The sequence below is a fragment of the Poecile atricapillus genome, chromosome 19, assembly GCF_030490865.1.
Source record: "Poecile atricapillus isolate bPoeAtr1 chromosome 19, bPoeAtr1.hap1, whole genome shotgun sequence".
NCBI classification, from domain to species: domain Eukaryota; kingdom Metazoa; phylum Chordata; class Aves; order Passeriformes; family Paridae; genus Poecile; species Poecile atricapillus.
Window position 1 is genome coordinate 6,664,220 of NC_081267.1, and position 14,204 is coordinate 6,678,423.

General features: G+C 54.5%; 1 pseudogene; it reads right to left on the minus strand.

The window, feature by feature from the left end:
- LOC131586337 (zinc finger protein 271-like) overlaps positions 1-9,690 on the minus strand; it is an 80,335-nt pseudogene extending 70,645 nt beyond the window's left edge.
- Between the last annotated feature and the right edge of the window lie 4,514 nt (positions 9,691-14,204).

Below are 14,204 nucleotides of genomic sequence, written 5' to 3' on the forward strand. Positions count from 1 at the left end.
TCTCCATTACATGTATACAGGGTACAAGGAGCCACAAGCAGCTATGTGCACTAAGATAGAAAGGTGCAAAATTACTAACAAAGATCTTCTTCAAGGTTTTTTATATGTTCATTTACCCAATTAACAAATGCCAAGGAGATATTTTTTCTTAGTGACCCAATGACCCAACACTTGTGTGCTGCACTGCAGCATTCTCTATCCAATCACCTACTACTACCCAAAAACCTCTAGAAGAAGAAGATGAAGAAGAAAGAAGGACAAGAGACAACACCCTGAATCCTCCATCTTGTCCTCTATTTTCTAAATGAGTTTAAACTCCAAACTTTAACTTTTTCACGCAGTGACATAAGAAATCTCTTTAATCTACACACTTACACTCCTGGTTTTTCTATTTAACAGTTGTTTTCACGGTGTTATATGAAATTCAGTGTTTTCTTGGATGTCAGAGCCAGGTATCAGAGATAAGGGCACACTCTCAGTGCCTCTGACTCCAACAATAAGCTAAGTTGAATATTGTTAAGTGTTATTCCACTCTTAAATCCTGAAGTCATTAGTTATAAGTTAGCTTAAATACTCCTAAGTGCTTTTGCTAAATTGTGATGTTTGAGGTATAAATGAAGATATAAGTGAAGTCCTGGTAAGTCTGAGCTCTGTTAAGCTCAAACACACACACACACACACACATGGACGGCTCTGGGTTCATTTCTGGTTGGATCTGGATTGCCTGGATTTTGTTTGTTTTTGTTGTTGCTTTGTTTCCTTGCTGTGCCTGAAGTGTCCAGTCAGGAGCAGAGTGACTCTTGCCAAGGAACTTTGTGCTGCTGGTGCTTAATATTAAATCTGTTTTTTTCTGCTCCCTTGCTGGGGATTTTTTAAGCGCTCTCAAGCCCTCGTTGGTGACAGGGTGAAGGAGCCCTGGCCCAGGCTCTGGCCCTGGGGGATATGGGGATGCTGCCGGGGGTTCCCTGTCCCCCTGTCCCATGCCCCACAGAACTTGGGATGTCCCACAGCCATTCTGTGATGTCCCAGTCTGGACTGTGATGTCCCAGCCCCTCTGAGATGGCAGAACCCACTCTCTGATGTCACAGCCTTCTCTCTGACATCACACACTCTTCTCTCTGCTGTCACACAGCTGCTCTGTGATGTCAATCTGCTGTCTGATGTCACAGAGCTGCCCTCTGGGATTGTGGTGTCTGCTCTGTGACCTCACAGCCCACTCAGTAATGTCACAGCCCACCCTGTGGTGGCTCTGTGATGTCATACAGAAACTCTGTGATGTCACAACCCACTCTGTGATGTCATGCATTCAACCTCTGATGTCATAGTCCTCTCTGTGATGTCACAGCCCACGAAGTGATATCAGCCATCCCACACTGTGATGCCACACCCTGCTGTCTGATGTCACACAGTCCCCTCTATGATGCCATAGCTGCTCAGTGACCTCACACAACAAACTCTGTGATGTCACAGCCCCATCTGTGACCTCACACAACCCACTCTGAGCTGTCACACAGCCCCTTTCTGACATCACAGCTGCTCTGGGGCTCCAGGACACAGCCACAGAGGTGCTGCTGTGACACAGCCCCCTCTGGCACATCCCACAGCCCCTGCCAGTGCTGAGCCCCTGGGAGCTCTGTCTGGGCCTGCTGGTGTCCCTGAGCTGCCCTGGCAGGGCCCCAGCCCTGCTGGGCTGTGCTCAGGAGCTGCTCCTGGCCAGAGCTGTCTCTCTGCAGCGCTGCCCTTGCCAGGAGCTGCCTCTGGGCCAAGAGCCCGGCCCAGCTCAGCAGCACAGACACAGCACCAGCACTTTCATCACCCTCTCGGGCCTTTGGGGCTCTTGGCATCACACTCAGTCCCTCAGAGTGTGCTCCAGAAACTTCTCAAGAACTCCAAGTCAGATGGAAACACTGAAATTTCTTGTAGTTGAAATGAGAGACACGAGTGAGAAAGCGTGCCCAGGTTCCAGGTAGAGCAGAAGACTGGAGGCCCTGATGCCAGCTGGGGACAAGCAAGGGAAAGGTGTCTGTGGTGCTGAGCAAAGCTGGATGTGTTTCAGGAATGCCAAGGGCCAAGGGCTGAGCCCCAGCCCCTGGCAAGGCAGATGCTGTCCCTCCCTCATTGCTCAGGGCTCTTCCCGGGCCACTGGCATGTGGGGATGTGCAATGCCAAGGGCAGCACCATGGGGCGGCCCCTGCCAGGCTGCTGAGCAGGGACAAGGAGGCAATGAGGCCCCAGGGCTGCCAGGGTCACTTGTCCCCTGCTGGCCTCAGGCCCAGGGCCAGCAGCCATGGCCCAAGGGCTGCACAAGTTGCCTCTGGCAGGGCCTTTCAGCTGCACAGCCCTGAGCCCTCAGCCTCTACCTACTGCTTATGTGATGAGGCCTCCAAACCTGATCCTGAGAGATTTTTGGGTCCTCTCCATGGTCTGTGAAAATGGAAACACTGGTCAAAGTTATTTTCTCCCAAATCTTGCAGTGACAGAACAAGGATCAATATCTTTAAAGTGAACTAGAGTGGATTTGGTTGTTTTTAGAAGGAGGAAATATTGTACAATCAGAGTGGCACAAAACTGCAACTGCTTTTGCAGACAAATGTATGCCTCATACCAGGATTGCTCCAAGAGCAGCATCTCTGTGCAACCTGACACAGTGAAAGCCCCTCCCCTCCCCAAGGATGGAATTCCTGTTGTGTGGGTTCTCTGATGTGCTGGGTGACCTCACAGCGCTCCAGGCCAGAATGTCTGCTGAGGGCCAGCCAGGCTGCTGCAGTGGCACTGACCTCACAGCCATCACCATTGAAGCCATGTCCCCAGGGCCTGACTCTCCTCTTTCCTCTGCCCCTGCCTTGTCTCTGCTGCCATGAAGAGTTGTTTCATTATTATTTTGTCCCCAGGGTGCTGGGGCCAGTTGCTTCCCAGTCAGGCTCCTGGAGCAGCAGTGGCTTTTCAGAGCCCAGCCAGAAATGAGCCCTGAAGCAGCAGCTCTGCAGTGCTGGCCACCAGGCCGGGGTGCCAAGGGAGCCTTCTGGCCATGGCCTGGAAGCAGCTGCTGCTGCCAAGGTGCCTTTGGTGCCTCAGGCTGTCCCTGGCACAGCTCCCAGCACGGCACTCTGCACTTGTGCCCGAGCCCTTCCCTGGCTTGGGGCTGGCCTGGGGCTTTTCCTGCAGCGGGATCTGCCCTGGCCATGGCACAGGAAAGGCAGTTCCTGCTGGAGCAGGAGGCCGTGCCTGGAATGGGCTCAAACAACTCCAGCAAGGCCCTGTTTACTTCAAAATTGCTTCCTAGAGCACTATAGTCTAATAATTGTTATAGCTCCTTTACTGTTGAGTAAATAACTCTTTTTCTTTATTTACTCTGTGGTGTAAATAAATCTGTCTAATCATCTTCAGAATCAGTCACAGTTGTATTAGTATAAATATATCTGGTATTCCGCTGTTAATCCTGTGAGACAAATTGCATTACGGTTCAGATCCAGCTGTCCAATCTTTACACATAAACCTTTGACAAAGTCTGGGGCTGGGATTGAATCCAGCTGCTTTCAGTCTTCTCTCTTAGAAAGAATTTAAAAGTCTAGGTGACCTGGAAGGGTTTGAGGATCCATGGTGGCTGTTGGGTGTCATTTCTCCACCTCATGACTCAGCAGGTGTTTCTCCAATAAAGAAATAAAGCTTTAGCCTGAAGCTCCCACTCTGCCCACGATAGGAAGCCCTGGGAGTGTCTGTGACATCCCGGCTCTTTGGCAGCCTGAGGACTCCTGGGATGTCACCGTGGATTCCCCGGGAGTGCCTGTGACAGAGCGGTGCCTTTGCAGCCCAAGGTCCCCTGGGATGTCACCATGGAATTGCTGGGACTGCGTCTGACCACACGGCTCTTCAGCATCCCCAGAAACCCCTGGGAGGTCTCCATGGAACCCCTGTCAATGCCTGTGACATTCTGGCTCTTGAACAGCCTGGAGATTCTTGAAATGTCCCCATAGAGCCCCTCGGAGAGCCTGTAACAAATCTGATTCTTGGCAGGCAACCATCACCAGGACCTGTTGCTATGATCTGTTTCCATGGCAACCATCACCAGCCCCCTGTTGCTATGGTCAGTCCCTTGGCAGCTCCATGGAGACCCCATGCCAGGGGTGGTTGCCATGGTCACCAGCTCAGGCCTGGAGCCAGAGCCCGTTGCCATGGCAACCATTTGCAGTCCCATCCCCAGGCTCATGGGATCACAGAGCCACAGAATTGGCTGAGTTGGGAGGGAGCCATGGGGATCTTCCAGTCCAACTGCTGGCCCTGCACAGGACACCCCAACAATCCCAGCCTGGGCCTGGCAGCGCTGGCCAAACGCTGCTGGAGCTCAGCCAGCCCTGGAGCTGGGAGCCTTCCCTGGGGAGCCTGTTCAGTGCCCCAGCAGCCTCACAGGAAAAACCTTTTCCTCACATCCAGCCTAAACCTGCCCGCCTCAGCTCCAGCCGCTCCCTCCACTCCTGTCCCTGGGCACCAGAGGGAAGAGGTTCCCACAGTCCCCAGCCAGGGACCCGCTCCCAAGGCTGCTGCCGTGGCAACCAGGCCTGGCACCAGCTGGGATGCTCGGTTTCCATGGGCTGGGCTTCAGGAATGGCATTCCCCAATTTCCTGCTCCTGCTAAAACTGTATCGCTGCTCTCTTCCCTCCCACCTCCCATGGAAAGCAGAAAAGGCAAAGATCCCAGGCTGGGATAAGAACAATTTATTGAGAACAGCAATGAGATAAGGAACAAACAGACACAGAAATAATTTTGATAACAGAATAGATAAGAAAAACCATTACAGGGAAAAATAAACCACCACAGACTGGCTCTTCCAGGCCACGTATCTCCTCCGGCCAAGAAGGGACACCCTTCTCTGGTGAGAGACAGTGAGTCCTTTTTCTGCCCCTGGCAAGAACCTGATATGGGATTGAATATAATGACAGGGCCATGGCCAGACTCTCATGTTCTTTAATCCCACATCATGACATTGCCACGGGCAGGAAAAGGTACAGGTGTGTTCCCAGCATGGATCACAGGGAACATGGATCACCAGGTCTCTTCCCAATGTGGATTCTCCAAGGGGGGGATGAAGCTGGAGCAGTGCACAAAGCTCTTCCTGCACTTGGGGCGCTAACAGGGCTTCCCTTACCAGTGGCTCCGTTGGTGTCTGGTCAAGTTAGAGCTGACTGAGAAGCTCTTCCCACACTGGGGACACTCGTAGGGCCTCTCCCCAGTGTGGATACGTTTGTGAGTATTGAAGTTGGACCTGTGGTAGAAGCTCTTCCCACATTCCCCACACTCGTAGGGCCTCTCCCCAGTGTGGATGCGCCGGTGGGTGATGAGGTTGGAGTTTCGCTTGAATCCCTCCCCACAGTCAGGGCAGCGGAAGGGCCTCTCATCCGTGTGAATCCGCTGGTGCACGAGGAGATGGGAGCTGGTCTGAAACCTCTTCCCACACTCACCACACTCGTAGGGCCTCTCCCCAGTGTGGATGCGCTGATGCGTGATGAGGTGGGAGCTGCAGCTGAAGCCCTTCCCACATTGCCCACACTTGTAGGCCCATTCCCCAGTGTGGATCATCTGGTGGCAGATCAGTTTGGTGCTCTGGCTGAAGCTCTTCCCACACTCCAAGCACTTGTAGGGCTTCTCCCCATCCTGAAGCTGCTCATGGACCACCAGCTCAGAGCCCTGGCTGGATCTCCGGCCGCCTTCCCGGCACAGGGTGGGTCTTTCCTCCTCAGAGCACCCTGGGATGGGTTTGGAGCCCCTCCTCCTGCGGGATCTCCGGGGATTTTTCTCCCCATTGGATTCCTGCACTGTGGAGCTGCTCAAAACGGCCTCTTCCACGAGGTTCTGCCGTGCGGATTTGTCCTCCCTGGTCTCCATCCTCAGCTCCTTGTCTGGGGGAGGAAGGACAAGGAGAGGATGGGATTTGTCTCCGTGCCAGAGGGAAGGGGAAGGAGATCCCCCCAGTGCGTCCCCGGCAGGACGGCGTCGGCAGCGGGGTTGTCCTGCAGCCGGGGGCCAGGCTGGGCTGGGAGATGGAGCAGGAGAGAGGGGGAAAGGGGCACTGACTTCCTCCTCACCTGCCTGGGTGTCCCGGGGCATCTTCCTCTTCCTCACAGCCTTCCTCTCCATCTGGCCAAGGTTTGGGAATGGGAAATCCTGCTTTGGGGAAATACAAGGGATGAGGACATTAGGTTAGATGTTTCTTTCTCTCAAAAGCTATCTCAAGAAGTCACTGGGCATCTGGTGCCCATATAAACCACCAAAACAGCATGACTCAGTCTCCAAAAATATACAAATGGCCAAGATTCAGCAAAAACACCCAAGCATGAATTTCCCCACTCTGGTCTCTTCACTGTGGGGTCCTGGAAGCCGCCCCTGTCTGGATTGTTGTGGGTCAAGTTTGTATTGGTGTTCCCCCTCTCCGTCTGCTGGGGCTCCTGGCAAGCCAGGAGGTTCCCCTTCTCTGGCCTCACCACTTTGGTGGTCAGCACTGTCTGGGCTCCCTGTTTCAGGCTCCTGGGGTATCCATGGGCCCCCTTGTTCATGCTCCCAACATCTGCAGGCTTCGGGAGCACCCCCAGCTCTGGCATTGCCCGTTTCTGCTGCCCCCATTGCCGCTTTCCCTGCCAGCCCTGCTGGTCCGGGCGATCCCCATGTGGCTCCGGGCTGACAATGCAGCCCCTGAGGCGGGCAGAGCAAGCCCCAGCACGGGGGGAGCCTGCATGCTCCGCTCCCTCGGCAGCCGCGCCCAGCCCCGGGCACAGAGCTCCGGCAGCCCCCATTGCCGCCCCCTCCCCAGAGACCCCCGGGGACCCCCGCAGCCGGGGCTGCCTCTGAGCCAGGCGGCCCCCGAGCCCGGCTGCGTGGCCAGGGGGGCACGGCGAGCCCGGGGCCGCTGTGCCAGCGCTTGCCCCGCTCTCCCTCAGCCTCTGCCCCGCCCGGCCCGGCCCCCCGAGCCCCGCCAGGCCCCGCACGGCCACGGCCGGCCCGGGCCGTTCCCCTCGGAGCCCGCTGCGGACACGGAGCCGGCCCGGCCACACGGACCCGCCTGTGCTGGGGGCCCACGGGCCGCCCAGCGCTGCCCGGGCCTCGGCCCCGAGCACAGAGCTCTGCCCGGGGGGCTCCCGGCCCGAGGCGGCGGCTCCGGGCCCGCCCGGCCGCTCCCGGCTCCCACAGCCCGCCCGGGGCCGCCCCGCCCGGGCCGGGGCTGCGCCAGCGCTCCCCGCACCCGCGGGGCTGCAAACCGCTGGGCACAGCTCACAAAAAAACATTCCCCCAGCCCCACAAAAACACCAAAATCACAACCGGCCATCACCCCCCCACAAAAAAAAAATCCAAACCCCAAACCCACAAACCGACCGCTTCCAGCCTCTCCTCCTGCGCCTTCCCAGGGATCCCAAGCCCGCGGGAATGCCCCTGGAGCAGGACAGAAAGCTGCTCCAGCCGAGGCACTTTGAACACCCTGGGCTCTCCTCTGGGGGCCCTACAACACCCGCCAGTGGAACCTCGCAGTGCCAAGGAACGATTTTGGTGCTCCATGGGGAGGCCAGAACTGAAACTTTGTTCCTTTTGCCTCGGGCCGGAGACCCCCGGGCTGTTTTCTGCACACACTTCCAGCCCCCAGCGCTTGCTGCAGCCGCTCCCTGCAAATGTCACACTGCCAGGGCCCTGTCCTTGCTGTCACCCGCTGTGGCTGGCCATGAACAGAGCTCCTGCACTTGCATTTCCAGCTGCTGTGCAACCAGAGCTGAGGGATCTGCAGCTGCCTGAATGCAAAACCTGGCAGAGGAGCCTCTCTCGAGGGGGAAATCTCCCCTTCCTGAGCCAGCCCGTGGCAATGCTGCCATTCTCTGCTGCTGCTTGCTGGGCACTCGGGGCTCTGCTGAGCAGGAAAGGCGACCCTGAACCAGGAGCTTTCCTTGGCTGCAGCAAAGCCTCGGTGCACAAAGACCTTCCCAGTGCTGTGCTTGTTTGTTTTTTTAAATTAACTCCCCGTCAGCTCTGGGCAGAGCTCTGTAACTGTGTGTGACACTCGTCTGTGGCACTGTGGGGGTGGCCAAGGGGACCTTCCCCGAGCTGTCTGCAGAGGAATCCACAGCAGCCCAGGCCGGGGGTGCTCAGTGGCCGCTCAGTTCCGCTGACTGGACGCGGCTCTGGACGCTTCCCTTGGAGCATCTCCAGGGAGGGAACGCTGGGGCTGCCCCAGCTGTGGTGTCACTGCCAGGGGAACGCTGGGGCTGCCCCAGCTGTGGTGTCACTGCCAGGGGAACGCTGGGGCTGCCCTGGCTGTGGTGTCACTGCCAGGGGAACGCTGGGGCTGCCCCGGCTGTGGTGTCACTGCCAGGGGAACGCTGGGGCTGCTGGCCCGGCTGTGGTGTCACTGCCAGGGGAACGCTGGGGCTGCCCCGCTCCTGCCCCACCCCATCAGCTCTGCCAGCGCCTCGAGGGGACACAAAGGCTGAGCCAAAGGGTGAGAGTTGCACAAGGGGCTGAGCTGGGATCTGGGACCCATTGGGATCATGGAGTCCAGCCCCCGGCCCTGCACAGACACCCCAACAATCGCAGCCTGTGCATCCCTGGCAGCGCTGGCCAAAGGCTCCTGGAGCTGCGGCAGCCTCGGGGCCGTGCCCATTCCCTGGGGAGCCTGGGCAGTGCCCCAGCCCCCTGTGGGGGAAGAAGCTTTTGCTGATCTCCAGCCCAGCCCAGCCCTGCCCTGGCCCAGCTCCAGCCGTTCCCTCGGCTCCTGTCCCTGCTCACCTGGGCAGAGATCAGAGCTTGCCCAGAGAAGCTGTGGCTGCCCCTGGATCCCTGGAAGTGTCCAAGGCCAGGTTGGAAGGGGCTTGGAACAGCCTGGGATAGTGGAAGGTGTCCCTGCCATGGCAGTTGATGGAATGATAAGGTTCACTTAAGGTTTAAGGTCTCTTCCACCCCAAGGCATTCTGTGATTCCGTGATTTTGGGGGAGATGCTGAAGCTCTGGCTCACCTTTATCTCAGCGAATGTCTGGACCCAGCAGCAGCCATGGGTGGGATCATCTCCTCCTCCCTCTCGCTGTGGTTGTAACTCACCCAAGGGCAGTGTCATAAATGAAATTGAAATTTGGACAACTAGGACTATTGAGTTAACAGCAGTTTAATAACAAAAAAAAAAATGATACAATTTAGTGAATTGAATAAAAGAATCCAATTTAATAAAAGAATATAATTTAGTGGATTGAATAGCATTTTGATATAGAAGGAATACAATTTAATAAAATAGTACAATTTAGTGAATATATTCATATATATATATACATATGTATGTATACACATATACATATATATACATATACATACATACACACACACACATATATATATATATATATATATGAATATAGCTTGCCAGTAATTAAGTATGATTAAAGCATAAGCAAAACTGCTTGGGGTATGTAGAGGGCTTCTCACCCAGCCTCATGTACAAAACGAAGCAATTCAAACTAAACTTATATACTGTATACTTACACATATTCATTCATGTTTCCAGTAAGTCTCCTCCAATTTCTGATTCCTTAATTTTTCATCACTATTCTTCATGGTGCATGCTTCACTTGTTGCTAGGGGGTCTTCTGTCATCTTTTGGTGGTATTTTGGATGAAGGCTTACACTCATCCTCATTGTTCTCTGGATAACCTTACAGGCTGTGCATGCGTCCTAAGCTTTGTGTTATGTAAGTAAGCATTGTGCTCCACTAATTAGTCTTATGTTTTATAATTTTCAGGCCCTATGCCTAAATTCATTCCAACTTTATCCATCTCAAGGTCGATTTTGTCTTAGGACATTTCTTATCTCAAAACTACATCCTGTACCTTAATTTTAACATGTAACATCTGTAGGGGGGCTACATCTGTCTTGTAACACCAATTCCCTTGATTGCTTCTAATAATAACTTTCCAAATAGTTACAATTTAGTTAGCACAAATCATTTCCATTTATTACAGGAGGGTGTGAAAACAGGAGCATTCTTTGGTGTGGCCTCCTCTGTGCCTTTCACACCTTTCAGTGCTTTGACCCAGCCCAGAGCTTTCTCCAGGAGTGCAATGAAGCAGCTGTTCCTGCTCCCAGCTCTGGCTTTTCCCAGTCTCTGACCCTGACTGGTTTTGTCCCTCTTGCTGTGCCCTCTGTTCCCCCAGGGGCTGCCCCAGGCTGAGGGATCATATCCAGGCACTGCTGCTGCTCCCTGGGGACCAGCCCCAGTTTGGTTGTTGCTGTCAGTGCCAGCAGAAGCGGTGGCTGGAGCAGCGGGTGCTGACAGTGCCCCAAGGCCCGGGGCTGGAGGGGTCCCTGGGCTGGGGCTGGGAGGGAGCTGCCCCTTGTTCTCCCTCTGCCTCACGCAGAGCTGGGCCGGGCACAAGTGGGGCAGCAGAGCCAACAGGGAGCCTGCGAGTCTCTTCCAGCCGTGCCTGCTCAGAGTTTGGCCTTGGAGCTTCAGGTGGGCAAAGGCAGCTGCTCTGCTCCCTCTGCGTGTGCCCGTGTTCAGCAGTGCTGCTCCATCAGTCTGTGCCCAGCAACGGGGAAAAGCCTCAGCCCTGCAGGGCCAGGAGCTGCCGGGCTCTGCCTGAGCAGCTCAGCCAGCGGGAAGGGAGCTGCTCCACCCGGGAACCAGGAGCAAAGGACATGCCTTTTCTAGGACATGTTTTCTGTAAAAAAAAAACCAAAAAAACAAAACAAAAAAGAAAACATGAAAAAATATGAAAGATAAAAATTACCCCCAAATGTGTAGTGAAAAATCTTCTATAACTCTGGAGTAAGAAAGAGATGACTGATCTTTTGAAAAAGAGAACTCAGCTTTGATTTTAGTTACTTAGTTTGTACACGTGCTAGTGGAAAGGATCCATTAGCTGCCTTCCTTAACAGATTTTATGGATGTTTTCCAATATTAAGATATTTTACACTGCAGTTAAAGGAATAGGAAATTGAAATACATGTTCTTCATGACTGTGTCTTGAGTGTAAAAATTTTGCAGTTTGAAACTTGGACCTAAAGTGTTGCAAATGGAAGTGATAAATCCCAATGGACTGAGTGAATGCAGCTTTTCCTATGGGATGTGCAGCATTCCAAGGACTTCCTCAGTGGGGCTGTGGGTGCTTGGAGCTTTGTCCTGTGTCACTCCGGGATGTCATGAAATGGGACTTCACCTGCCACCAGCCCAGGTCACGCTCTGCCACCCCAGCTCCTTGGACCTTGTGTCCCCAAAGAAGACACAAGGTGTTTCTGCTGCTCCACCTTTGCACAGATCCACAGAGAGCTGGGATTATCCCAAGTCTCATGTCTCCATTGTGCCATATTCCTAAAGAACCAGCAGCCCATCCCGACAAATATGGTGAGTTACGTGGATGGTTGTCAGCTCTCTTTCCTGCCTAGAAATCCTGAAACTGCTTCTAAATGCTGTTCCCTTCAGCTCTTGGACACCTACTGACATAGAGCTGGAAAAAAAATGCCCTGGCCATGGCTTACAAGGTGAGTTATGCCAAAGTTAGAGCTCTGTGGGAAATCTCTATCTGTCCTTATCCTTTTAATATATCTGTACGTGGGGGTGTGCATGGATGTGTCTTGTATGGAAAGGAAGGAGTGTGCAAACAACGTGACTGACACTTTCACTCTCTGTGTTCATTCCATACTCATGGGTACAAAGATATTATGGAAACATTTGCAAGGACAGACCTTCTGTCCATGGATAGAGACATCCAAGAGCCCCTGGCACAGACAGACCCTTCTGTCCATGGATACAGAGACATCCAAGAGCCCCTGGCACAGACAGACCCTTCTGTCCATGGATACAGAGACATCCAAGAGCCCCTGGCACAGACAGACCCTTCTGTCCATGGATACAGAGACATCCAAGAGCCCCAGGCACAGACAGACATTGCTGCTCTTCAGCCAGTGACAGGATGAGTCCCTAAGACTGGGGCTTGGCCTTCTTCATTTTGAGGGGCATCAAGGAAGGCTGCAGTGTGATGGAGACTGTGATGGGCTGGGAACTCACTGGGGGAAAGGAGAGAGCAGTTGTGAAGTAAAAGGCAGGTGTAGGGAGAGAACTGTTCAGAGAAGGGCTGAGCTACAGCTTGAGCAAGCTGAAAAATGTCATTTGGGGTCATCCCAGATTGATTTCATTTCAGAAGTTATGGAACAAGTTTAATTTTTGGGAGGTGTCATATTTTCCCTTGGAGGTGGACACTCTGCAGACTTGAGCTGCATTGCCAAAATGCTCAAGTCTCTGCTGCAGGTCACACCGTTTCTTCTTTGGCTGATCCCGGCGCGGTGCTGAGCCCAGCAGAGCCCTGGCAGAGCCCAGAGCAGCCTCAGCATCCGCAGAGCCCGGCTGCAAGGAGAGAAAGCAGAAACCGCCCGTCAGCTGAAGGCTCCTGTCCCCTTGTCCCAGCCAGCCGCGGTGCCCAGGCCATGCTGGCCGTGCTCAGAGCTGGGCCCAAAGCTGCCCATCACTGCTGCCTTTGGGAGCAGAGCAGGAGGGCAGGACATGTGCCCAGCCTGCAGCCAGCCACGGCAGATCCAGCCCCTCAGCAGCTGCCCAGAGCGGGATGCTCCTGTGCCCGCTGCCATCTCCCAAAAGCTCTTGTCCCACCCATGCCAGGGAGATGAGGACCCACCTCACACCATCTGCTGCCAGAAGAAAAGCTGGTCCCAAACGATGTCCTCAGTCTTCTCCAAGGGCACGGCCCATCCACGCCACAGCTGGTCCCAAGCACTTCCCGATCCAGACTGGATCCCACCTAGAACGCTTCCTTTAGAAAAACAAACAACAAATTAATGAAAATAGATTACAGACAAAAAGGGGAAACAACAAAAATGGTAAAAAATCTTATCTCTGTCAGAAACTTGAGCAAGGCCCAACCCCTACATTCTGGGGAAAAACCCACCCATGGGTGAGGGAAGCCCATGCTTTCTCCTTTTCCTCTGCACTGTCCCCCAAAACCATGGTGATCCCAAAGCAAAGCAGGGGAGTGGAGCAGCCCAAGCCCTTCCTTGCCTGCCCAGCAAAGCAGCCGTGCTCAGGTTCTGGAGTCCCACCTGTGCTCCTGCCATGGGGGTTTGTTTGTGTCGGGCTGGCTGCCCCAGCCCCAGCCCGGGGCACGGTGGGTGGTGGGGGCTGTTGGCAGGGCCAGGATCCCACTCCCATTTCGTAACCACCCCAGCCCATGTCCCCAGCCCTGCCAAAAACCAGCTGGGCAGCCACTGAGGAATCAGTTGCATCTGCCCCAGTGAAGGGGAAACCTTTGGTTCCCGGCCAATGCTCAAATCTGGGAGCATCCCCCTGGGTCTGGACTGACCTGAAAATTCACTGTGGAGCCTGGCTTTGAAGAAGGTGCCAGAATCAAAGTCCATCATCGCCAGCTGCCGCTGCCAGGTGGAGGAAGAGGTTGTCATCCTTGCTGTTGTCCTCCATGTCTCCAGCAGCAGCAGCAGCCCCACCTGGTCCAGCTTCTCCAGGGGCTCCTTCTTCCCTGGGGTGACACCAGGCTGTCAGGGTTCTGCCCAGGGCCCGGCTGTCAGTGAACCAGGACAAGCAAAACCAGCTCAGATGGTGCCCACCAGTGCTGGGCAGAGCAGCTCAGCTCCAGCACAAGGGCTGTGTGTTCCCATTTGATGAGCCCAGTGCAGTGACACAGGCAGGACAAAAAAGTCTGGGTTTCTTTGCTGCTGATTGCCAGGGCATGTGTGGAGCTGTAACTTACCAGGTCCCTGCATCACTGTGCCTGTGGCTCTCTCCCTTCTTCTAGGGCTGATGAATATCCTGCATCCAGGGATCATGGAACAGGTCTTCTAATGAGGGCCTGTCCAAGGAGTTCAGGGATAAACACCACCTGATCAGAAGCTGGCAATCTGGGGAGAGAAACCACAAACCACTGGTCAGTTGGAGAAGGCTCCTGTCTGCTTTGTCCCACTATTCCCGTGCCCAGGCCATGCTGGATGTGCTCAGAGCTGGGCCTAAAGTTTCCCATTAATTTTTTTGTTTTGGAGGAGAGCAGCAGAGCAGGACATGTGCCACCTCCTCAGCAGCTGCCAGAGTGGGATGCTCACGAGCCCGCTGCTGTCTCCCAACACTGGTGTTCCCCCTGAGCCCAGAGATGAGGATTCACCTTGGGAGAGCCGTTGTGGCAGCGGGAGCTGGCCCCATCTGATGTTCCTGCCCCTCCTGAAAGG